The sequence below is a fragment of the Schistocerca piceifrons genome, chromosome X (genome assembly GCF_021461385.2).
Source record: "Schistocerca piceifrons isolate TAMUIC-IGC-003096 chromosome X, iqSchPice1.1, whole genome shotgun sequence".
NCBI lineage: Eukaryota > Metazoa > Arthropoda > Insecta > Orthoptera > Acrididae > Schistocerca > Schistocerca piceifrons.
The window spans coordinates 175,540,718-175,567,127 of record NC_060149.1 but is presented as its reverse complement, the minus strand read 5'-3'; positions in this window follow the sequence as shown (position 1 = coordinate 175,567,127).

The window sequence follows — 26,410 nt, the reverse complement described above, 5'->3', positions numbered from 1 at the left end:
ACTGCTAATGACTCACTCTTTATACCTGGGAAAATTTCCGTGATTCTTGAGCACTTCAAGAACCTCATATGTTTTAATTTGTTCGTCAGCGTTCGTGGGACTTTGTGAACCTAAGCTACTTAATCATTGAACAACTCACTACATAATGGAAAGCTGATAAAGCGATTTAAACCCCAAAGAAGACCACAAAAATTTTTAGATACAAAAAAATTATTTTCCGTAATATGTTAATGGCTCTGAGCACTATGCGACTTAACTTCTGAGGTCATCAGTCGCCTAGAACTTAGAACTAATTATACCTAACTAACCTAAGGACATCACACACATCCATGCCCGAGGCAGGATTCGAACCTGCGACCGTAGCGGTCGCTCGGTTCCAGACTGTAGCGCCTAGAACCGCACGGCCACTCCGGCCGGCGTAATATGTTAAATAAATAAGATGTTTCATTAGAAGGCTCTTATTTACTGCAAATAACTCCTAAAGGGAATTAATGGAATGTGCTACAAGGAAGCTTTTCAATTTAGATGTGAAAATCTGGGGTTTATCAATCAATTTTTTCAGAATACTGGAAGCAATCGCAAATGAAACTTTCAGAATAATGCACACCTTTTTGTATAGTATTTGAACAAGTGTCACCCAAGTACAGATCGTATTCCTCAGCCTTAAATTCAGTGACAGAAGCTGTAATTCCTTTTGAATCAGTTCATGTTATTAACTGCATAGCCTATGAGGGTGTCTATATACAGGACGACACAGTTATATTTCCGAGACGCTTGCACAACAACCCGTACGAAGTCCACGAGCTGACACCGTAGATCGTTCTGACTGCCCTTTCTGAATTTAGAACTTTTTTTGTGAATGCTCAAAACTGCTCCTAAATATGATACAATATATAATAGAATGAAAGTACGTAAAAATGAACACACTTTCTCATTTCAGTCGTTATTCTTCTAGAATATATAGCACCATGCACTTCCTGTATACGATGCTGATGCGCTTGTGACAGAAACATAGGATGCTGGTACAACTGTTGGCAGATGTGGTTATTGGTGGTGGTTGTGGTGGTAATGGACCTACAGCAAACGCAGCTGTCTCTGTAACTGCTGGAGGAAAACCTGGCGAACTTGAGGACAGGGAATGAGTATGGGAAAAGGCTCTAGGTACTGTTCTGGTGGGAAACTGGAAATACAGGTGGGATTAATGGATATAGCATGATAGGATATATTTTTGGAGGAGTGCAATAAAAGTAAAACTGTGATCAACCTGAGAGTTGGTTTGATCGCCACAGTGCTTTACAAGGCATGGCCCTACTAGAGGCGGAGTCGGGTACTGTTGGGTATAAATAGATGTTAATGTGGTAACAGCAGAAATTCTGTTACTGGCCACCATGACAGATGTGCATAGGCACAGCGCTGAACATATAGACGACGGGAAAGAGGCTAGAATTTTAGCGTTTTGTAGTGGCGATGAAGGTAGTAAACGTACAGGACACTGTGAAGATGGCAGACGAGGAGGGAAGATGAAAGCAGGGCTAGCTATGATAGAACCAACGACACAGACGGCAGACTGTGACAGCGGCCGCGACACAAAAAACAGGCGATGTTGGCTACTGCGGCACAGGCGATAGCGAGGGCAATAACAAGCGTAGAATTGTACTGACAAAACCACAAGTGCACGCTGGGTGAGAAAGTGTTCGCAAATAGAAGCAGCGATTCAGAGAGTAGCCCAGGCTAGTCATTCCGTGAGGGGATCAATGATTCGTACTTTCAGGTGGTGGAGGGCATCGGACAATTCTGTCAATGAGGTACCAAGGTCATTAGAAGAAAGGACGTTTAGTGTTTCACGACTCGTCAACTACAAGGTCATCACAGGCTGAACACATGCCCGGATTGTAGAAGGGTGAGGAAGGGAGTCGACCATGTCCTTTTTCGAAGGAATGATTACATTTCATTAATGGATTTTGGGATACCACGGAAAACCTAAACCCGGGTGGCCGAACGACACTTTGAACCGTCGGCTTCCAGAAAACGAGTATAGTGTCTGAACCTTTGTACAACCTCGTTCGGTCGAGGTAATTAAAGATGAGTTACTTGCTATGTTGGCCAATGATTGGAAATGTCTTCTGTGTCATTCGATTCAGTTACTTAGAGAAATTACGACTAACCTAAGGTCAGGATTCAGTGACTCCAGAATACCATTGGTTTCGTACTACTGCGTCACCACCTTAAATGCTGCAATGCTTCAGAAACAACAGACACACTATCTGCCTTCCTTTATGGTGAAGAAACTATGCTTGAGACTTTCATAACAGAATGGAAGTACTACTTATTTCCTCTGGTTGATTCACTATAGGGAAGTCTTGTCTTCATCATCCAGTTAAGTGTCGTGAAGTTACGCCATCCCGTTTTTAATAGCCTGTGTTGGTCACAGAGGAGCTTACTACGTCGGAGAGAAGTTATTTTGCAGGTATTAATTATTCCGAACACGTGGAGCAAGAAGGATGCGACGATACGTAGTGGACACTATGAAGCAGGGGCTGCTACCGTCATTCATCACATTGGCAGGCGGCGGCTGCCAGGTGCGCGCCAGCCAAGTGAATACCAGTGATTAATGACGATAATAGCAACAAGCCGCTGCCTGCATATATCACCCTAAGATATATGTCCCGCGGCCCACAGAGTACAGTAAAACGCCTGTCGCTGCAATTGGATTTGCGCCACGCGCACTGTTGCCAGATTTAGTGGGATAATACCTGCTATCAGCAGCCCCAGCGTTTGTGTCTGGAGCACCACGTAAGGGAAGTGTCAAAAATACTTAGGGTACTGGATCTTCACCTCTAAAGTAGGGACTAAAAAACGCACTTGCGTATCGATCCAGAGATGTTTCGCTTTTCAGCTGTTGCGGTAGAAGCATTTTACTGTGGTATATCACATGTTGGCAATAGTCAGTTCACAGGAACTGTTCATCTACATCCACATCTACATTTATACTCCGCAAGCCACCCAACGGTGTGTGGCGGAGGGCACTTTACGTGCCACTGTCATTACCTCCCTTTCCTGTTCCAGACGCGTATGGTTCGCGGGAAGAACGACTGTCTGAAAGCCTCCGTGCGCGCTCTAATCTCTCTAATTTTACATTCGTGATCTCCTCGGGAGGTATAAGTAGGGGGAAGCAATATATTCGATACCTCATCCAGAAACGCACCCTCTCGAAACCTGGCGAGCAAGCTACACCGCGATGCAGAGCGCCTCTCTTGCAGAGTCTGCCACTTGAGTTTATTAAACATCTCCGTAACACTATCACGGTTACCAAATAACCCTGTGACGAAACGCGCCGCTCTTCTTTGGATCTTCTCTATCTCCTCCGTCAGACCGATCTGGTACGGATCCCACACTGATGAGCAATACTCAAGTATAAGGTCGAACGAGTGTTTTGTAAGCCACCTCCTTTGTTGATGGACTACATTTTCTAAGCACTCTCCCAATGAATCTCAACCTGGTACCCGCCTTACCAACAATTAATTTTATATGATCATTCCACTTCAAATCGTTCCGCACGCATACTCCCAGATATTTTACAGAAGTAACTGCAACCAGTGTTTGTTCCGCTATCATATAATCATACAATAAAGGATCCTTCTTTCTATGTATTCGCAATACATTACATTTGTCTATGTTAAGGGTCAGTTGCCACTCCCTGCACCAAGTGCCTATCCGCTGCAGATCTTCCTGCATTTCGCTACAATTTTCTAATGCTGCAACTTCTCTGTATACTACAGCATCATCCGCGAAAAGCCGCATGGAACTTCCGACACTATCTACTAGGTCATTTATACACTCCTGGAAATGGAAAAAAGAACACATTGACACCGGTGTGTCAGACCCACCATACTTGCTCCGGACACTGCGAGAGGGCTGTACAAGCAATGATCACACGCACGGCACAGCGGACACACCAGGAACCGCGGTGTTGGCCGTCGAATGGCGCTAGCTGCGCAGCATTTGTGCACCGCCGCCGTCAGTGTCAGCCAGTTTGCCGTGGCATACGGAGCTCCATCGCAGTCTTTAATACTGGTAGCATGCCGCGACAGCGTGGACGTGAACCGTATGTGCAGTTGACGGACTTTGAGCGAGGGCGTATAGTGGTCATGAGGGAGGCCGGGTGGACGTACCGCCGAATTGCTCAACACGTGGGGCGTGAGGTCTCCACAGTACATCGATGTTGTCGCCAGTGGTCGGCGGAAGGTGCACGTGCCCGTCGACCTGGGACCGGACCGCAGCGACGCACGGATGCACGCCAAGACCGTAGGATCCTACGCAGTGCCGTAGGGGAATGCACCGCCACTTCCCAGCAAATTAGGGACACTGTTGCTCCTGGGGTATCGGCGAGGACCATTCGCAACCGTCTCCATGAAGCTGGGCTACGGTCCCGCACACCGCTAGGCCGTCTTCCGCTCACGCCCCAACATCGTGCAGCCCGCCTCCAGTGGTGTCGCGACAGGCGTGAATGGAGGGACGAATGGAGACGTGTCGTCTTCAGCGATGAGAGTCGCTTCTGCCTTGGTGCCAATGATGGTCGTATGCGTGTTTGGCGCCGTGCAGGTGAGCGCCACAATCAGGACTGCATACGACCGAGGCACACAGGGCCAACACCCGGCATCATGGTGTGGGGAGCGATCTCCTACACTGGCCGTACACCACTGGTGATCGTCGAGGGGACACTGAATAGTGCACGGTACATCCAAACCGTCATCGAACCCATCGTTCTACCATTCCTAGACCGGCAAGGGAACTTGCTGTTCCAACAGGACAATGCACGTCCGCATGTATCCCGTGCCACCCAACGTGCTCTAGAAGGTGTAAGTCAACTACCCTGGCCAGCAAGATCTCCGGATCTGTCCCCCATTGAGCATGTTTGGGACTGGATGAAGCGTCGTCTCACGCGGTCTGCACGTCCAGCACGAACGCTGGTCCAACTGAGGCGCCAGGTGGAAATGGCATGGCAAGCCGTTCCACAGGACTACATCCAGCATCTCTACGATCGTCTCCATGGGAGAATAGCAGCCTGCATTGCTGCGAAAGGGGGATATACACTGTACTAGTGCCGACATTGTGCATGCTCTGTTGCCTGTGTCTATGTGCCTGTGGTTCTGTCAGTGTGATCATGTGATGTATCTGACCCCAGGAATGTGTCAATAAAGTTTCCCCTTCCTGGGACAATGAATTCACGGTGTTCTTATTTCAATTTCCAGGAGTGTATATATTGTGAAAAGCAATGGTCCCATAACACTCCCCTGTGGCACGCCAGAGGTTACTTTAACGTCTGTAGACGTCTCTCCATTGATAACAACATGCTGTGTTCTGTTTACTAAAAACTCTTCAATCCAGCCACACAGCTGGTCTTATATTCCGTAGGCTCTTACTTTGTTTATCAGGCGACAGTGCGGAACTGTATCGAACGCCTTCCAGAAGTCAAGAAAAATAGCATCTACCTGGGAGCCTGTATCTAATATTTTCTGGGTCTCATGAACAAATAAAGCGAGTTGGGTCTCACACGATCGCTGTTTCCGGAATCCATGTTGATTCCTACATAGTAGATTCTGGGTTTCCAAAAACGACATGATACTCGAGCAAAAAACATGTTCTAAAATTCTACAAGAGATCGACGTCAGAGATACAGGTCTATAGTTTTGCGCATCTGCTCGACGACCCTTCTTGAAGACTGGGACTATCTGTGCTCTTTTCCAATCATTTGGAACCCTCCGTTCCTCTAGAGACTTGCGGTACACGGCTGTTAGAAGGGGGGCAAGTTCTTTCGCGTACTCTGTGTAGAATCGAATTGGTATCCCGTCAGGTCCAGTGGACTTTCCTCTATTGAGTGATTCCAGTTGCTTTTCTATTCACAGTGCCATCAATTCATAGAAATTCACGACAATCGTCGAAATGTCCTTTCTTTTGCAGGACCATAAAGCCATCGGATTATGGACTCTTGCACCCTTTCTAAGATCGCCTACCACTATCTCCAGTTTACACCAATTTCCATGACACTTTGATGGTGTCTCCTCATTCGGAATGAATGTTACATCCCCACAGATAAAAATCGAAAGACTTGAGATCTGCTGAACGTTGAAGCTACTGAATTGGTTCTCCCCTACCAATCCGTATCTCACGGTAACCATAGACCAGTGCTTCTCCAATAGTGTGGTCAAATTGCGTCGGAGCCGTCATGAACGTACCGTTCTAGCTTATCTAGCAGATTTAAACTATGTGCCGAATCGACACTCGAACCTGAGACTTTTGCCTTTGGAGGACAAGTGCTCTGCCCACGGCTCACAAGCGGCCCTCATAGCTTCAGTTCCGCGCGCGGCCCAGCACGTAGTTTTAACCTGCCAGTAAGTTTAAAAAAAATGCATACTCCACTGCAGAGTGATAATTCATTGCAGAAGAATTCATTCCAAGGTTGAACTTTACAGAAAACACGGCACAAAATTTTCCTTTGGATAACTAATCAAACATGCTTACGTGACATTTTATTGCTGATTTTGATATGAGGAACTCGCCAGCAAAATTAATATGAAGTTTTTTTTCAGGGGCATTTTCTCAAGTGTTTCGGCCAGATATTTGCAATTTCGATTTTGCAATGTGCAGACAGAGTCAAACTAAACAAATACTGCTTATAATGAAGCCTAGTTTCAATTGGAAAATTCGATTTGTTTCCCGCTACAAACAACAATTTTATTCAAGTGGATGCAAAAAACTTAAGAATTTGGGCAACCACAGTCACGATAAATCCTTTTGTGAAATAAAACCGCTTCAGTTGTAAAATCTCTTTAATTCTTACGCACTACCGTTTTCACAGCACTTACGGCTGCCTCTTCAGGTGCAAATGTGTAAGTGGAAAAACAATCATGTAGAAAACTAAATAATCCCAACCCTAAGGTGAAAACGTAATGAAAAATGTACTCATTGGAGTCAAGTCATGATATACGAGTACATAACATACCGAAAGACCCAGCATTCATAGTCAGTCCCATGTAACAGACTATCCGCAAAAAGGTGAATGTCCAAAACTTTATGAGATACAGTGGAGAACGCTCTCATGAAAACTGTGGAGAAGAGTAATAAATAATGAAGAATAAATTTATGTAGAGTCGCAGTGGATAAGAAGGAAATATAAGAGGCACTCGCCGAACGTCAACATGTAGAGTTGAACACCCACTAACACATGGTATCTACGTGATAGTCCACCGGCTAAAAACTTTTGCCGCCATAATAGTGGTACGTCAAGGAAAATGGACAGCAGTGTAAGGATTTCCATTAAAACATAAAATAAAAAATGATACTATAATAAGTAGGCGTAATCCATGACCTGAAGGTTTAGCTAGCATCCCATATAACTTGCACATGGCATGATAATTAGACAGACGGAAAGAGAGTGCAGGAACGACAGTAAGTAAACTAAATGGTACCCAAAAACGGGATGATATACTGCAAATATGAAAGAGATGATAAAGATTTATTACAAAGGAAGAAACTTATCAAAAAAGAGGTAGGCACTGATGAGGGAAGTGCACGCCACAATGCCCAGGCGTTACTGAGAAACACGAGTAACCGACTAGCATCAGCAACAACTGAAGCACTTTTCATTCTTAACATATTAAAGTGACCATTCGATCGAGAGATCCCAATTTAGTGTAGCCCGGTATTTGGTTTAACGACATGTCGTCTGATATTTACTATATCAGTACACATTTGTTCTCCATCTCTTCCATGATTCATCGCAAATGCCGGTCCATATTGCGTTGTCTGCTATCGCTACGCAGCAGCGCTATTCAGTGTCTGTTTTGGTGTCCCTGTTTACAAAATCGGTTCAAATGGCTCTGAGCACTATGGGACTTAACATCTGTGGTCATCAGTCCCCTAGAACTTAGAACTACTTAAACCTAACTAACCTAAGGACATCACACACATACATGCCCGAGGCTGGATTCGAACCTGCGACCGTAGCGGTCACGCGGTTCCAGACTGAAGCGCCTAGAACCGCACGGCCACACCATGTTTACACCTATCGCTAAATCGAATATCGCACTGGACAAATTTGTAACCGCTGAATGAACTGACACATAGAAGTCCACTTTTAAAAAATTCGTTTTTGTCGATAAACTTTCAATTTTCCTTTTACACTGAGCATCGCATGAAATACGTACGCGATGAGTAGTACTTGCTTGAAACGACTATCTACACACTGTAAAACACAACTGCAAATTTCTGCCGAAACAAGAGAGAATATGCGTATGACGACTCTTAGGAGAGATACTTAACATCTACAGTTACCACTGTCCGGATTAAAGCAATTCACTACAACGGTTGTATTCAATTTGTGCCGCACAGCGCTCTGGGGCGTCGAGGATTTGTTTCTTAGTGGCAAAGAAGACAGTTGTAGGAAATTTCATTTCTGGTGTCAGTTTGTGAGGTCTCAGAGGAATTCCACCTTAGATGTTGGCCAGCCTGCGTAACCAGTCATAACCTGGAAGCTGAACTGTCGCACATTACGCTTAGCACCAGTAGTGATTCTTGTTTTTTCAACCAGTTCTTATTATATATGAATTTGTTATAAAGTTGATAAAAGCCATAAAATAAAAAAAAATTTTAAATTTTTCAAGTGGAAATAAAAAGCAAGAACTTACTGAGGATAACAAGGAACGTCGTAATGAAGATAGGAAATGCAACTATAGAAAATACGACAGTACTACTTAGACTATGGTTTCATGTACAGCGTTGCGAACAATGAAGATCGTCCATAGTTTCTTTTGTATTTGAAAGTGTTTTTTGTTGAATTTGTGGTCCCTAGCATATTAGAGCTTCATCTAAAAAGTGTTCATAAGAATGAACAGGTTAAAGAGAAACTTCAAGGGAGCTTCACAAGGCCATTGATAGCAATAGACGCGTTCATTTAATTTGCTGTCTGCGATTTTTTGAAGAAAAAAGTAAATGATGAAAGATCTTTTCTTGTAAGGAAATAAATGCAGGTATGACAGGCAAAGATACGTTCGAAATGGTGGACGACTTCATGACAGAAAATCAAATTAACTAGAGTCACTGGTTGGTGTGTCTGCGGAGCAGACTTCGAAATACTGGGACAGTGTCGTTAGAGAAACCACCGAAATTCGCACCACGGATAATCTTGTCAAACGGGACCGTGGCTATAATCTCTGCAAGGCTTGGGAACCAACTCTGAGTCTAATTAAGAAGACGCTCAGCAAACACAATGACGTGGCGACAAGAGTGGACAGTGCAACTACATCGACGCTACCACGAAGCCGACGCAAACGTCTCCACTACTGGCGACGCGCGCCCTCGGGTGTGGACCACGAAGAAGTGTGCTGCTGCTGCTATTATTTCTGCGAAGCGTGTGGCGGGTCGCTGCGCGACGAGACAGGCTCAGGCAACTGAGCACGCCTCGTCGACAACCCCATCCAGCCCCCATTTCAAGACGATCACAGGCGACACCCTGCTTCAATATTTGGATTTTCGCTCGCTTTCCGTTCCAGAGCTATATGCTAGCATGCATCGCCTGGCCACAGGGGGCGCATACGTCGCACGAGAGGTAGACGAGAAGACATTCCGTGTCTTTCAACAATACCAGCTGGCCACTGCACGGTTGTTAAGAGGCTAGGGTCCTGCCAGGTGCCCCGTCAGGCGTGTCGAAGAAAGACAACACTGTCCTGTCGCAGGCTTGGCTTTTCAATCAGCTAATGTCCTGCTGGTTGCCCACCGGTCGTGGCCAGTCAAGAGACCGCAGCCCTGCCAGTATCTGCCCCACCAGGCTTAACAAATTAAAAGCCAGGCTGCCAGCACACAATGAACAAGCAGCGCAAGAGGCTGCTGAAATCACGAAGGCAAACCTTGGCGACCTCAAACTCGACGATGGAAATCTCGCTGCCGCCTCGAAAGAGACCAGTAGCAACGGAGAACAATGAGTCCTCCACGCTCTCTGATTCGGTTGACAGATGACAGCAGAAGAAGAAGTCACCCACGCCCGAGAGCGCAACACGGCCACTACGGCCGACCAGAGGGAAGAAGACAGGTTTTTCGTTCCAAAGCAGAGGCACACGGCTCTAGCAAAGAAGCTCGAACCGGTGCAGCCGCTGCGGACGAATAATTCTTTGTCAGGTATTCCAGCAGAGCAAGAGGTCGTTGATATGGGTGCAACCAAAGACCAGGAGGGCAGCCACTCCGCCCCCTTCCCCCTCCAATAGCAGTACTCTGGACAAGTCTTTCCCTGAGAAGTTCAAGGGGTTAGCATCCGCCACTGAAGTAAAGTCGATTCCGGCTAGAGCTCTACAAGTTTTCGCTCTCTAACATGGTCGACTATAAAAATGCTATGCAACTCATCGAAGACAAGGGAATCCATTGTTATACACATAACGCTGAACCCCTCAGACTACTGAAAGTGGTATTCCGCCACCTTCCCATGAGGATGGAGCCCGTCCTCCTCAGAGAGGAGGCTACAGCATCCAGTTCGCGGGCTCGATGAAGTCGTCCAGGATGAGGAAGTACATGACTTTTTTCCTGGTCGTCCTGGTGGACATCATCAAGTGTAGGAAGACATGATTGCCCGAGTGTGGGTGAAAGTCGAGCCACTCTGGGCAAAGGGCAGAAGAGCGCAATGCTTTTCCTGCCAGGTCCTGGACCACGTAGACTGTTCCTGGAAGATGCCAGCCTGCTGCGTCAAGTTTGCAGGCTCGCACCAGAGTCATGAACGCAAGAAGTCAACGGAGAAAACACAACAGTTCTGCAACTGTAGCGAGCCACATGTGGCTAGCTACAAGGGCTGCCCTGCATTCAAACGGAACGCCAGACGAAGAGGACATGTGGCACCCTCTCACAAAGTGCAACCATGCACCAGCTCCACTGCTGCCATCAAGGGAGTGTCCACTGACACCCCACGCATGCAGCAGAAGACGCAACACGCTCAGCAGTCAGTAGCAGTCAGTTGCTGTGGCCGGAACACTCGCAGCTGCCGAGACTGGCTGATCAGCCACCCCCCCCCCCCCCCCCCCCGACTGCATCTCAGGTGACCCACGATGGGCGTGGTTGGCGTTCGGAGCGTCCCCCTCATGGTACGTCCACACAGTGTGCAGGTCTCATCGCATACCATATTGACATATTGATGAGGCAGCACAGTCGCGTACTACTGGTCAGACACCGATGGCCACCCCCTTGGACACTCAAGCAAAAGGAGCAGAGGCAATGGAGCTGGGCACGCTATTATGGTCACTCAACGCCCTACTACAACAGCTGCCAGTCCTAGTCATGGCATTAACGGCGGCCCTTCAGGCTGGTACCGCCCAATCCCTGCTATGATGATGATCGTATCCAAGGCCTGTATCGCCAGCAGGGTGAGTTTCACCAGTTTCTCCAAGACAAGGCAATGACATCTCTCTTATCTGCGAAATCCACCTGAAACCTTGCGTCAACGTAAGGGTAGCAAATTATGCTTGCTACCCTTACGCCAGGCAATAGCTGGTGTAGGAACGGCCGTCTACACCTTGACGACACTTCAACGCCACCAAGTGCACCTGCCAGACTTGGAAGTCACTGGGGTGATCCTGCAGCCAGCACCCAACGCACACTGTCAGAAATCACATACCAGTGGTCTATGACATTGACGTTGTCAACGCTGTAGTTCCACCTCGCCGTCCAAACTACCCGTGTATAGACCTCGATCGATACCAGGAGGGTAGTCATGACACTGCTGGCAGATGCGCCAGACATCGACGAGGTGGCTGCCAATGCTGCCTTGCGGTTTCTCAACCGCCAGCTGCTACAGGCAGCTGAAGCAGTCTCCCCATCCCCACCCTCATAACAGCCAGATTGTTCCTGATGCCTCCTGCCACACATGCAGAAGTGATAAGGGAGAAGAATCAGGTGTTCAAAGAATGGCAGGTCACCCATAAGCTATTCACAAAGAATCATCTCAACTGCATGTGGCCAGAGATCAACTCAGCTGTTGAGGCACACAGAAAACGTGATTGGGCTGACTTGGTGGCTACACTCAATCCTGAGGACGGCAGCACCTGGCGCGTGGTTAAGTGCTTCCTGCGTAGGTAGACGGCAGCTGGTCCAGCCACTGAATATCAGCCAGGAAAGCATCAGTAGCCTAATGGGAAATGTTCAAATGTGTATGAATTCCTACAGGAATGAACTGCTTAAATCATCGGGCCCTAGACTTACACACTACTTAAACTAACTTATGCTAAGAACAACACACACACCCATGCCCGAGGGAGGTCTCTAACCTCCGGCAGGAGGGACCGTGTAGTGCGTAACATGAAGCCTCAAACTGCACGATCACTCCGCGCTGCCCAATGGGAAACCCAGGGGCCTAGCAGACCACTTCAAGGTGTCTTTCACACGTGGGGAAGACGTCCTAGACTAGGAACATCTCTGCCGGGTGGAGGAGCATCTCCACATGTTCCTGGCTGCAAGAGAGGATGGAGACGAAATCGACCCCATCCTAGAGGAAGAGGTTGGCCCACAACTGTAGTCACTCAGCATCAGAAGGATGGGAGGCGATGACAGCGTCGACGACCTCCTACTGAGGAACTTACTGGCTGGGACCCACCAGCCCCTTGCAGGTATATTCAACAATATCCTTCGCTCAGGATATTGTGGAAACACACAGAAATGGTAGATTTCCCCAAAGTGAACAAGGACCCGCTACAAGTCATCAACTACCGACCCATCAGTCTCCTCCCATCACTCTCCTCCTAGGTGTTTGAGCTTTTGTACACCAGAAGGCTACTTCGACACGTGACAACCAAAGTAATTCTACCAGACAAGCGGTTTTTGAAGTGGTCACTCCACCGTCCACCAGCACATGCAGCTGGTTGAGGAGGCTACACGAGCCACTTGGACAGTGGGACCTCCACACGCTGGCCAATACGTGCCGGAATGCCGCAGTGGTCGGTACTCGCCCCCTGTTGTACACGCTCTACACTGCTCATGCTCTGCAAGTGGCAAGAGTGAAGTTGGCACTATATGCCGACAACACCGCGTTATTTGTGTGGAGCATGAATATGGCAAGTGTGGTCGACGAAGTGTCGGCTGAAATACGACGCCACAAATGGCCAGACGGTGATCTTCACAAGACGATCACTGGCTGCCCATTTACCGCCGATAAACATCATGGGAGGCCCCATCGCATGGACCGGGACCAGGAAATGCCTCGGGGTCACCCTTGACGAGCGGCTTACCTGGCTACAAGTCCTGTATCCCCTGCTCAGACATTCCTCGACTCTTCCCCTGCACCACGGCACCACGCTCTATCTGGCACTGATAAGATCAGTGGTAGAGTACGTAGCCATGGTGTGGGGCAATGCAGCAGACATGCATGTTGGCGCTCTTCAGAGGATGGAGAAGCGAGAGCTCAGACTCGCTCTGCACCTGCCGTGGCAGTGCTGAACAGCTCGTGTACACGAGCAGACAGGCATCCCACTATTATGGAATAGGTTACGCTGTTTTAAGAGAAGGTCGAAACATTGAACAATCAGTTCATTCAGGACCTGGGCCACCAAATCCACTGCAGGGTAACAGGGTAATAGCCTGACATGTTACAGAAATAACCACCTAAAACAGACACAGGACGCCAAGAGTCCACAGAGGACAGCTCTACACGGGAGATTCATTAATGCCATGAAAGCAGAGTCTGCAGGAATAGCGCCAAACGCTTAACCTGCGCCAATAACGAGCCAGTGAGCTACAGTGGGACCGGCAGTTTACGAGAACAGAAAAAGCCGAAATGTCCAACTCGGCTACCATCAGTGGTAGCAGCAAAACTGTTGTCGTAACCAGTCCACACCAGAGTGCCCACGAAAGGCAAAGGTCTCGAGTTCGAGTCCCGGTCCGGCACGCAGTTTTAATCTGCCATGAAGTTTCACAACAGTGTTGTACGACAGAACAGTTCAGTCACCTCCGAGAATAGGGATTTCTCCGTGGCAGAGCCGGCGACATTCCCCCAATACCCGAGCATGTGTAGATGGGACGACATAACTCGCAGATACCTTCAAGTGAGGCAACAGCCAAGCTAGGTGTCAACGAAGTGGGCGCACGGCACTCCTATGTACGACCACACACACAAGATAGGATACCATCACAACAAAATGAACTGCAGCACGAACCCCACCCCACTGCCCCCACCAGCAAAGGAAGAAGAGCGCAGAACACAGACACGCCCAAACGCCAACCACAAACAGCAGAAATAAATGTGTGTGAAATCTTATGGGACTTAACTGCTAAGGTCTTCAGTCCCTAAGCTTACACACTACTTAACCTGAATTATCCTAAAGACAAACACACACACCCATGCCCGAGGGAGGATTCGAACCTTCGCCGGGACCAGCTGCACAGTCCATGACTGCAGCAAACAGCAGAAGCCAGGACATCACCAGCCGTCAATCGCAACAGGAAAAAGTGACTCAAGCGTGGGAACAGGTTCCCTTTGCAACCTTGCCTGCCACGCATACGAGAAACAGGCTTGCCAAATGACATCACGCAACACAAACTGACAACACCATACATAGCTCCACCAAAAGCATAATTAAGAACAATGTTAAACATCTAATAGTCACCAAATTTCGAAGAGGCTTTCTCGAGTTAAAGGTAAAGGGTGTGTAAGAACTACAAAAAGACCTCCGGCAATCATGTTACCCCGAAGCTAAGATCCAATGGTAAAAACCATGAGGGCCTAGAAAAAATCACAATCGCAGAGTCGCACCATCCCTCTCAGTAATTACCAAAAAAATCCAGCTAGACACACCTGAAGAGGTCGTCCGCAACCAAATGAAGCTGCAGGGACTAGAAGGGGAAACGGCATGGTGAATAACCTCCAGTATAAACAACTCACCAATGGAAATATTTAGAATCATTACGCGAGAACAACGAACAGTAGACCAACTACTACCAGAAGACGTCAACATAGACTTCAAACGAAGATTAGCAGAACCACCACACGACCCAGCTCCCCAACCAGCACAGTGCGGAGGTACCGATCCCTCTACAATCCCATTACAAAATGCACACAACAAGCTAAGTGCGCCAGATGCGAGGGAATCACAACCTCTCTCAGTGCAGCCTAGGCGAAGAAAAGTGCGCCAACACACACTATCTTCCAGCACTATGGATGACACGAACGAAACAAATCGACCAGATGGACACTACTCACATACACACTGTACAAAAAGAACAATACAGGGTGTTACAAAAATGTACGGCCAAACTTTCAGGAAACATTCCTCACACACAAATAAAGAAAAGATGTTATGTGGACGTGTGTCCGGAAACGCTTAATTTCCATGTTAGAGCTCATTTTAGTTTCGTCAGTATGTACTGTACTTCCTCGATTCACCGCCAGTTGGCCCAATTGAAGGAAGGTAATGTTGACTTCGGTGCTTGTGTTGACATGCGATTCATTGCTCTACAGTACTAGCATCAAGCACATCAGTACGTAGCATCAACAGGTTAGTGTTCATTACGAACGTGGTTTTGCAGTCAGTGCAATGTTTACAAATGCGGAGTTGGAAGATGCTCATTTGATGTATGGATTAGCACAGGGCAATAGCCGTGGCGCGGTACGTTTGTATCGAGACAGATTTCCAGAACGAAGGTGTCCCGACAGGAAGACGTTCGAAGCAATTGATCGGCGTCTTAGGGAGCACGGAACATTCCAGGCTATGACTCGCGACTGGAAAAGACTGAGAACGACGAGGACACCTGCAATGGACGAGGCAATTCTTCGTGCAGTTGACGATAACCCTAACGTCAGCGTCAGAGAAGTTGCTGCTGTACAAGGTAACGTTGACCACGTCACTGTATGGAGAGTGCTACGGGAGAACCAGTTGTTTCCGTACCATGTACAGCGTATGCAGGCACTATCAGCAGCTGATTGGCCTCCACGGGTACACTTCTGCGAATGGTTCATCCAACAATGTGTCAATCCTCATTTCAGTGCAAATGTTCTCTTTACGGATGAGGCTTCATTCCAACGTGATCAAATTGTAAATCTTCACAATCAACATGTGCGGGCTGACGAGAATCCGCACGCAATTGTGCAATCACGTCATCAACACAGATTTTCTGTGAACGTTTGGGCAGGCATTGTTGGTGATGTCTTGATTGGGCCCCATGTTCTTCCACCTACGCTCAATGGAGCACGTTATCATGATTTCATACGGGATACTCTACCTGTGCTGCTAGAACATGTGCCTTTACAAGTACGACACAACATGTGGTTCATGCACGATGGAGCTCCTGCACATTTCATTCGAAGTGTTAGTACGCTTCTCAACAACAGATTCGGTGACCGATGGATTGGTAGAGGCGGACCAATTCCATGGCCTCCACGCTCTCCTGACCTCAACCCTCTTGACTTTCATTTATGGGGGCATTTGAAAGCTCTTGTCTACGCAACCCCGGTACCAAATGTAGAGACTCTTCGTGCTCGTATTGTGGACGGCTGTGATACAATACGCCATTCTCCAGGGCTCATCAGCGCATCAGGGATTCCATGCGACGGAGGGTGGATGCATGTATCCTCGCTAACGGAGGACATTTTGAACATTTCCTGTAACAAAGTGTTTGAAGTCACACTGGTACGTTCTGTTGCTGTGTGTTTCCATTCCATGATTAACATGATTTGAAGAGAAGTACTAAAATGAGCTCTAACATGGAAAGTAAGCGTTTCCGGACACATGTCCACATAACATATTTTCTTTCTTTGTGTGTGAGGAATGTTTCCTGAAAGTTTGGCCGTACCTTTTTGTAACACCCTGTATATCGCACCGACCGCAAAAACATAGCTTCATACCAGAGACAAATGCGACCTCGCAAAATTAAATACCGTCCGAAAAGACAGACAAGCTGGCAGGAGAGGCGTCGCCATTTATGTAAATGACTCTATAACAGCAAAGGAAACCGCACTCCCTGCTACATAAAATAATCTAGAAGCCATAATAGTGAAAATCACCGACAGGAACAAGATGACACTCAAAATAGCAAGCATGTACAACCCCTCAGGAACGGACTAGCAACACAGTTCATCCAATATGTCATATCACACAATCGAACCATCCTACTGGCAGATCTCGAAGCCAGAAACCACACAGTAGGAGGCAGACAAGACAATGGGTACGGTAGACTACTTTTCGACCTACTCATAACTGAACCCATTCTCAGCTACCAATAAACGAGCCCACCTTCATCGTCCTCCAGGACTCATCAACACCAGATCATATCTTATACAGCTGAGACATCAATGACACACCTCTCAACAACTTCAACGCAACCTCCTCCCCCACAGCCGGCAGAAGAACCATACAACAGTACAGTAAAGCAGACTCGAACAAATACCAAGACATACTGACTGAAGAACTTGACGCCCCAGTCAGTATTAAAGACACAGACGACCTACAACCAGTAGTTAATGGACTTGAATCAGCTTTCCACAAAGCCACAAATTAAACAATACCCACAAAAACAACAGAAAACTGGAAACCCTCCATTCCCCCAGAAGCACTAACTCTAATACGTCAAAAAAGCAACTACAGAGACAATGGAACGAGGAGACAATTTAGAGTTAAAACGTTAATGGAACAGACAGAACGCCAGATTCAAAAGAATTATTTCGACACACAAACAGCAATGGGACGACACAGGTGCACAGCTACACTACAAAGAGGGCAGAAAATTCTGGAATGGATTTAAAATATTAACAGGTCAACGAAAGACGCCTAATTCCCCCCTACTACTAAACAATGGACCAACGACACAACACAAAGAACAGACAGAAGCGTTCAAACAGGTGTTACAAGAAGTGTATTCATTCCCAAACGACAATAAATTTGACGAACAGTTAAAACAACAGACAGAAAACCAGCTAACAAATACTAACAAGCCCCACGACCGAAACAAATGAATACCAAGCCCTCACTCAAGACATAACAGAGGCGTATATAGAAGACGCAGTCCACCAGGAACAAATTCGACCCCCGGGCAAAACAGAATAAAAAGAATCGACCTCCAAAAAGCCCCACCACATCTCCTTAGCCCTATATTATCCCTTATCTACAACTGCTACATGAACTCCGAAACCATGCTGACGAACTGGAAGACTAGCAGGACAATTATGATACCCAAACCGGACAAACCCAATACTGACCCCGCTCTTATAGACCAATATCGCTACTTGACGTAATCGGCGAAACTTACGAACGCATAATGACGAACAGGATTAGGAAATTTACAGACGATAAAGGACTACTTCCTCTCATATAAGCTGGATTCAGGCAAAAAGACTCGACCAAAGACCCCTTACTGAAACTGACTGACAGCATAGCGAAAGGGTTCAACAAAGATCACGGCACGCTCGCTGTCTTTCTGTATAACGAGCGTGCCTGTGGCACAATGACCTGCTATATAAGCTCTTCGAAATAGGACACCCATCCAAAGAATAATAAATGTTGCCTCACAGAAAGAATCTGTATTGTAGACATAGGGAAAGAAAAATCTGGAGCATTTACAGCACAAGCAGGAGTACCCCAAGGAGGAACACTGTCTCCCCTGCTATATACCTTATATAAAGCCAACATACGAACAGTCAGGACACAAACAGAAACCGTAGGACTGTATGCAGACAATACAGCCTACAGGGTTTACAGAACTGAGAACAACGAAAGACGAACACTTACCTCACATTACCAAAACAAAGGATAACAAAAGTGGTGAATCCGTCCCAACTCAAACAAGTAGTAAGTAGTTCTATTCCAACACAGACACCTGACCAAAAAACGACAACAAGATGACAACGACATTCAGCTATTACTATGGGACTCCCATCTCGTACGTAACAACACGACTAAGTACCTAGAAGTAAACCTTGAGCGACACCTCAGCTGAACATACACATGACCTACATACTAAACAAAACAGACACAGACAAAACCTCATAAGACGGATACAAGGACACTTACAAAGCTGCAGCGAAGAAATAGAAGTACACACATACAGAACATATATAAGACTAGTGCTAGAGAATGCAGTCGCCCCACTCGGAGTAATACAGGCCCACACTGCTGAAAGACTCAATAGAACATAAAGAGGACTGCTCCGTAGCATCACCAGACTGCCATTCACAACTCCCAGCAATGAAGTATATGAAACCAGTGGGATTGAACCACTGCAAACAAAAGTGACCAAGCTAAAGACGAGACATGACAATCATATACTCCACACACGACCCGATATGGAAGATATACTCACGATAAACCACAGAGGAAACAGAAAATCCAAATACAAATACCTACCACCTCACACACAATAGCGCAAAACACAGCCAAATCATTCCCCGACTTTGCCGCAATCATGCTGCCCCTAACTGAAAACACAACACCTGCCCACCTGTACGAAAGGATAATGCATTAACCACACACGCACGCGAACACACACACACACACACACACACACACACACACACATGGCGTAGCACATCGGCACAAGAGACTAACAGATCGCAACAATCCTAACAACACTTACCACTCGACAACTTTCAACACATCCCCCTCAAGGAGCAACTGGATAATACCAAGGAAAGAGACTCAATACAACGTACGAAACCAACAATAATATGTTTAACAATATTATATTAAAACATACTAAAATATTACTACGCTCACAACTACCGTATTATACTAGATAGTCAAAAACTTATGTACATACAGCGACCAAAACTCCATTATTGTAAATTTATTACCTGTTGTAACTATATCATATCCTATTACCCATGTACAAGTCTTATTATTTCTGGGACGTTAAACACTAATCTCCTCCTCCTCCTCCTCTTACTATTTCACTAACTAATCTGTCATTTGTGTACCTTCCACTATTATTTATACATGTATTTTATGACAATTTCTTTTCATGTTTATATTGTAACGAAATTATAAAATATATATAAATTTAGCACTTGAAGGAAATATAAATAGTAATAAGAATAAATAAAATGTTAAAATCCTCTGGCTGAAAGAGGACGCCAGCATGCCTAAAAAGCCCGCCTCTTTCCTCAGAGGTGGGAATGAAAAGTGCCCAAAAAAACCCTCAGGAACTCAGTTCGTCGGCGCACATGACAATGGCAACATGTGTGATCACCAATATATTGTGTTCGTTTGAACTACTTCCATGGACTGTTTGATTGACAAAGAGATAATCGTTACTGAAGATATTTTTTCTGTAATTGAAAGACATTTATCTGCACTTCATCTTCATTTTGAAAAACACTTTCCTCAAAACTGTGATAGGTTTCAGTGGGTTCAGAATCCCTTCAGTAACGATTCTCCTTCTGAGTTCAATACTGCAGAAGAGGAGTGGGTACTACTTTCATCTGATTCTTCACTAAAAGTGAAATTTTCATCAATGACATTGCCAACATTTTGGTATTCAGTAAGAAAAGAGTTTCAAACGCCGAGCAAGAAAACATCGAAGGTATTAACAACTTTAACAAACTCCTATCTTTGCGAGCGACTGTTTTCGGCAATGACTTATTAAAACAATATACAGATCAAAACTTTGTGTGGCGAAGGAAATGAGGGTAGCTATATTTCATATGGTGCCAACATTTGCAAGTTGTCTAAACAAAAAGCTAGGTCAGGTGTTGCATTGAGGAAAGTAGTATTTTATTCGTAACTTTCTTATTAATTATTGCCATTGCACTGCAACATTGCTTCAGCAGCAAATAAATTTTCTTAAGGTTTTTGTGACTAACTTAGGCAAATACTGGATTGACACTCTAAAGTTCGATATATGTTATACAGGGTGTTCGAAGATATGTAGACAACCCTAATATTTCATAAACAGCTGAAATAGAGGAACTTGGTTCACTTCAAGTAATAACACCCAGACAGGCGGTAATGTCACTATACGTCTAACATTTCTAACTTTGTTTCCTTGCGAGATATCTTAATAATTATTTAAACGAACTATGTGCATTTTAAAGCTAGTGGGGAGTTCTTGAAAATAACCATACGCAGACATAACGGTTGTTAATGACCGAAGTAAAACTTTTACTGCGAAAATTCCTCCAGAAATTCGTTGGTTGTGGGGGGTCAAGGTTCCCTTATGAAGCAGTTTCATTTCGATTGCTATGTAAATATCGCATAATGCGGTTAGAACAGCTATTCGGGCTGCCTTGGATCTCACATCCGTTTTCACTGCAAACACGAGCAAGCGTTTTCTGACAACATCCCTCTTTTCTAAACCTCTCGTGTGGTGCAAAACCAAGCAAGGTAACATTCTAAAAAAGAACTGCAAATGCTTCAGTATTACGGTAAGTAGGCACTATGAGTAATGCACATTTCTAAAGGATGAAATATTCCACAGCTGATACGGAATCATAATCGCAGTTTGCGAGTTCATTCTTAGTTGAATACTGCCGTCGATCGTCAAGGCAGTGTCTCACAGTGCACTACAGTATTTCCAAAGAATTGACGAATATGTTGGACACGCTACACCTGGGTATCAAAGTTGGTGCTGTTGTTTGTAGGAAGAGGATATGCTGGGCTTCTTGGTTCCGTACGGCAATCGCACATTCATGCTTCGATAGTCGTATATGACATGCAGTCACTTTCAGGAGAAGATGTAACAGATCTACTAAAGAGACTGCCTAAACTTCTCTTGTCCGCCCTCTTTTGGAGTAATGCTGCGCGGTGTGTGATCCTTACCAGATAGGATGAACGGAGTACGTCGAGAAAGTTCAAAGAAGGGCGACATGTTTTGTTTTATCGAGAAATAGGGGAGAAAGTGTTGTGGACATGATACGTGAGTTGGGCTGGAAATCATTAAAACAAAGCCGTTTCCCGATGCTGTGGGATGTTCTCTTGAAATTTCAATCACTAACTTTCACCTCCAAAAAATGGTTCAGATGGCTCTGAGCACTATGGGACTTAACTTCTAACGTCATCAGTCACCTAGAACTTAGAACTACTTAAACCTAACTAACCTAAGAACATCGCACACATTCATGCCCGAGGCAGGATTCAAACCTGCGACCGTAGCGGTCGCGCGGTTCCAGACTGAAGCGCCTAGAACCGCTCGGCCACCACGGCCGACCTTTCACCTCCAAATGAGAAAATGTTTTGTTGTTTTTTCCGTGAGGTGTTCGAGAATGGAATAACAGAGAATTAGTGCGAAGGTGATTCGATGAACACTCTGCCAGGCCCTTAAGCGTGATTTTCAGAGTAGTCACATAAATGTAGGTTTAAATGTAGAAAACTCTTAACTGAGTCCCCTACACATGGCCCAGTTCAGAGTATAGGACGTATCACTATACTTTCTTCAGTCCTTAAGAATAATACCCAATTAATTTTGTGTGCGGGATTTCAGTAATAAACTTTTGATTGATTCTCCAGATATAGGAATGTTACAGAACCTACTTGAGTCCTGCAACTTGATACAGACAGTATACGTTTCAACTAGAATATAAGGAAAAAGTAGCACAGTGATAGACAGTACCTCCGTAGATCGTTCGCCATTTGAGAGGCCCACCGTGCGGAAAATTAATAATGGCCTGTCCTTTCATGATGCACAACTATTAACAGGAATAGAAGAATGGTCGTATTCTAGGGTAGGAAACAAAAGATTTAGAGATATGGACTCACTCGCAATGCAGACACTTACAATCAGTCCCGAAATGCACACTTTCTAAGAAGTCTACCACGCAAATAACTTAAACGACAAATAAAAGATTTCTACAAAACTAACGATTTTCTTTAGTAACACTTTTATGTTTAATATCCGGCCGACAATGAAGTCACCACATACGTATTCAGAAATGCAGCGCTTATAAGCAAGAGTCTGGATAACCGACACAGTTAGTAAACGGGAGCTTTACTACAACAATGGGCATTAACAGCCCTGTTACATAGTTTGAATACAGACTATAAGGCAAAGGAAGGAAGAATAGTGTCAGACAGACTCAAGTAGTGCATCACAAGAAGGAATAGGAGATCTCAGAAAAATTATAACTGTACGGCCAGCTGTGAAAGGAATATGAGGGCAGGAAGAGGGTGCTCAACATATTACATATTGTTTGTATACTCTGAATCAAGGAGTTTCCAACAAATCCCTTTGTTGTATACGCTGCTTTTGATTGCCTCCACGTTTCTTGGCGTGCTGTAAGGATGACCCCAATGTCTCACATATCACTTTCACAGGACAACACGTACCATTTGCGGCAGCATATTAGCCTATACTCGTATGTATGAGAGGTAGTCAAATGAAAACCGAACACTCTGCCACAATGGGATCATGGAGTGATTCCATTCAAAAGTAATCACCACACTTGTTAAGAAATTTATCCTACTGGGAGACGAGATGATCAATTTCTGTTTCGTAGGAGACATCCCACATCCAGTCGTTAACAGATTGACAACAGCATCCACTCTTGCACTTCCTCATCCTAGTGAAACCGACGTCCACTCCTTTCTTCAACTCTCCAAAAATGTCAGAATCTCACAGTGAAAGATCCAGGTTGTACGGTGGATGTTGCAGTGTTTCCTAAGCAAATCTTTACCCGATTGTGGTTCCATGTCCAAAGAACTTGTTACCATGTGATAGTCGGAGTATGTGCAGCGAGCGGTCGAACATGCAGGCCACCTCTGCTACACAGCTGTCTGAAGGGTAGTCGAATCGTAGCGAGCGGGCGAGAACGCATGCAGGCCACCTGTGCTACACAGCAATGTGCAGGGTAGTCGAATCACAGGCGCTAGCCATACGATACTGTGAGAGCTGCACGGACACACTAGGCCAGTCCGCCAACAACAATGGTGATACCCAACAACTGCATGCACCTGTGACGTAACACTATGCCGTTCCCCTACCACAGCGGTGACAGTATCCAAACGTAACAACAGTCGGGCCACCTGTCGCGGGGTTTGTGTGTTATGGGGGTGATCGGTTTTCATTTGAACGACCTTTATTCGATCATGGTCAAAACCACCCGAACGACCTAAACAGCATTCCGCCTGATTTGAATGCAGCCCACATAACGTAGATGTCTTGCACTTCCTCTGCTCTTTGCGATACAGCCGTTTGACTACACAAAATGGACACCACATGAGACATGTAGAGACTACTGTTCCTTACGGCAGTCAATCCAGATGTAAGTTAACGCCACGCTATTGATAATACAAGGGAATACGTTATTAGAGATGAGGCAGCCCGAAACGCATGTAAATCCATCTTTATTACAAAAAGTGACATTTCCAAAGCAGTACCACACTCGTTAGAATATGGGAAATCGAACTCTGTGACATAAATCATAGACTAGTCCTCAGGCAAAATTAAATACTTTTATGAACAACAGATTTTGAGCCGATATCTGGAATCCTAAAGTTCCATGTCAGTTCGAAGTACTTTTCTACACCTACATGTACATGGTTACTTCACACTTAAGTGCCTGGCAGAGGGTTCATCGATCCATTTTCATACTACTTCTCTACCATTCCACTCTCGAATGGCGCGTAGGAAAAAAAGGAACACCTAGAACTTTCCGTTCGAGCTCTGATTTATTTTATTATGATGATCATTTCTCCATACGTAGGTGGGAGTTAACAAAATATTTTCGCATTCGGAAGAGAAAGTTGGCGACTGAAATTTCATATATAGTTCTCGCCGCAGAGAAAACTGCCGTTGTTTCAGTGACTGCCACCCCAACTCGCGTATCATATCGGTGACACTCTCACACCTATTGCGCAATAACACGAAACGAGCTGCCCTTCTTTGCACTTTTTCGATGTCCTCCGTCAATCTTACGTGGTAAGGATCCCATACCGCTCAGCAATATTCCAGCAGAGGACGGACAAGTCTAAGGTAGGCTGTCTCTTTAGTGGGTTTGACGCGTCTTCTAAGTGTTCTGCCAACAAAGCGCAGTCTTTGTTTCGCCTTCCCCACAATATTATCAATGTGGTATTTCCAATTTAAGTTGCTCGTAATTGTAATTCCTAGGTATTTAGTCGAATTGACAGCCCTTAGATTTGTGCGATTTATAGTTTACCCAAAATCTATCGGATTTCTTTTGGTACCCATGTGGATGGCCTCGTACTTTTCTTTGTTTAGTGCCAATTGTCACGTAATGCACCATACAGAAATCCTCTCTAGAGCATTTTGTAATTGCAATTGATCGTCTGATCATTTTACTAGACGGTAAATTACAGCGTCATCTGCAAACAATCTAAGGGGGCTACTCAGATTATCACCTAGATAATTTATGTAAATCATGATCAGCAGAGGGCCTATGACACTACCTTGCGGAACGCCAGATATCACTTCTGTTCTACTCGATGATTTACCGTCTATCACTACGAACTGTGACCTCTCTGAGAGGAAATCACGAATCCAGTCACACAGCTGAGACGATACTCCATATGCACGCAATTTGATTAATAGTCAGTTATGAGGAACGGTATCAAAAGCCTGCCGGAAATCTAGGAATATGGAATCGATCTGAGATCCCTTGTCGACAGCACTCATTACTTCATGGGAATAAAATGCTATCTGTGTTGCACAAGAACGATATTTTCTGAATCCGTGTTGGTTATGTATCAACAAGTCATTTTCTTCAAGGTGATTCATAATGTTCGAGTACAGTACATGCTCCAAAATCCTACTGCAGATTGATGTCATTGATATGGGTCTGTAATTCAATGAGTTACTCCTATTTCCTGTCTTGAATGTTGGTGTGACCTGTGCTACTTTCCAGTCTTTAGGAGCAGACCTTTCTTCAAGTGAGCGGTTGTATATGTTTGCTAAGAAAGGCGCTATTGTGTCTGCATACTCTGAAAGGAACCTGACTGGTATACCATCTGGACCGGAAGACTTGCCTTTCTTAAGCGATTTGAGTTGTTTCGCAACACCTAAGGTATCTACTTTTATGTCACTCATGCTAACAGCTGTTCCGGTTTCGAATTCTGGAATATTTACTTTGTCTTCTTTCATGAAGGAATTACGGAAAACTGTATTTAGTAACTCCGCTTTTGAGGCACCATCAACGGTAACATTTACATCGCTATCGCGCAGGGACGGTATTGACTGTTTTTTTGCCACTGATGTACTTTACATACGACCAGAATCTCTTTGGGGTTTCTACCATATTTTGAGACAATGTTTCATTGTGTAAACTATTAAAAGCATCTCACATTGACGTCCGCACTAAATTTCGAGCTTCCGTAAAACGTAGCCAGTCTTGGGGATTTTGCGTTCTTCTGAATTTGGCATGCTTTTTTCGTTGCTTCTGCAACAGTGCTCTACTTTTGCTCTCTGAAAGCTTTTCTCGCACCTGCCAAACGTCCTTCCAGTGACGAGT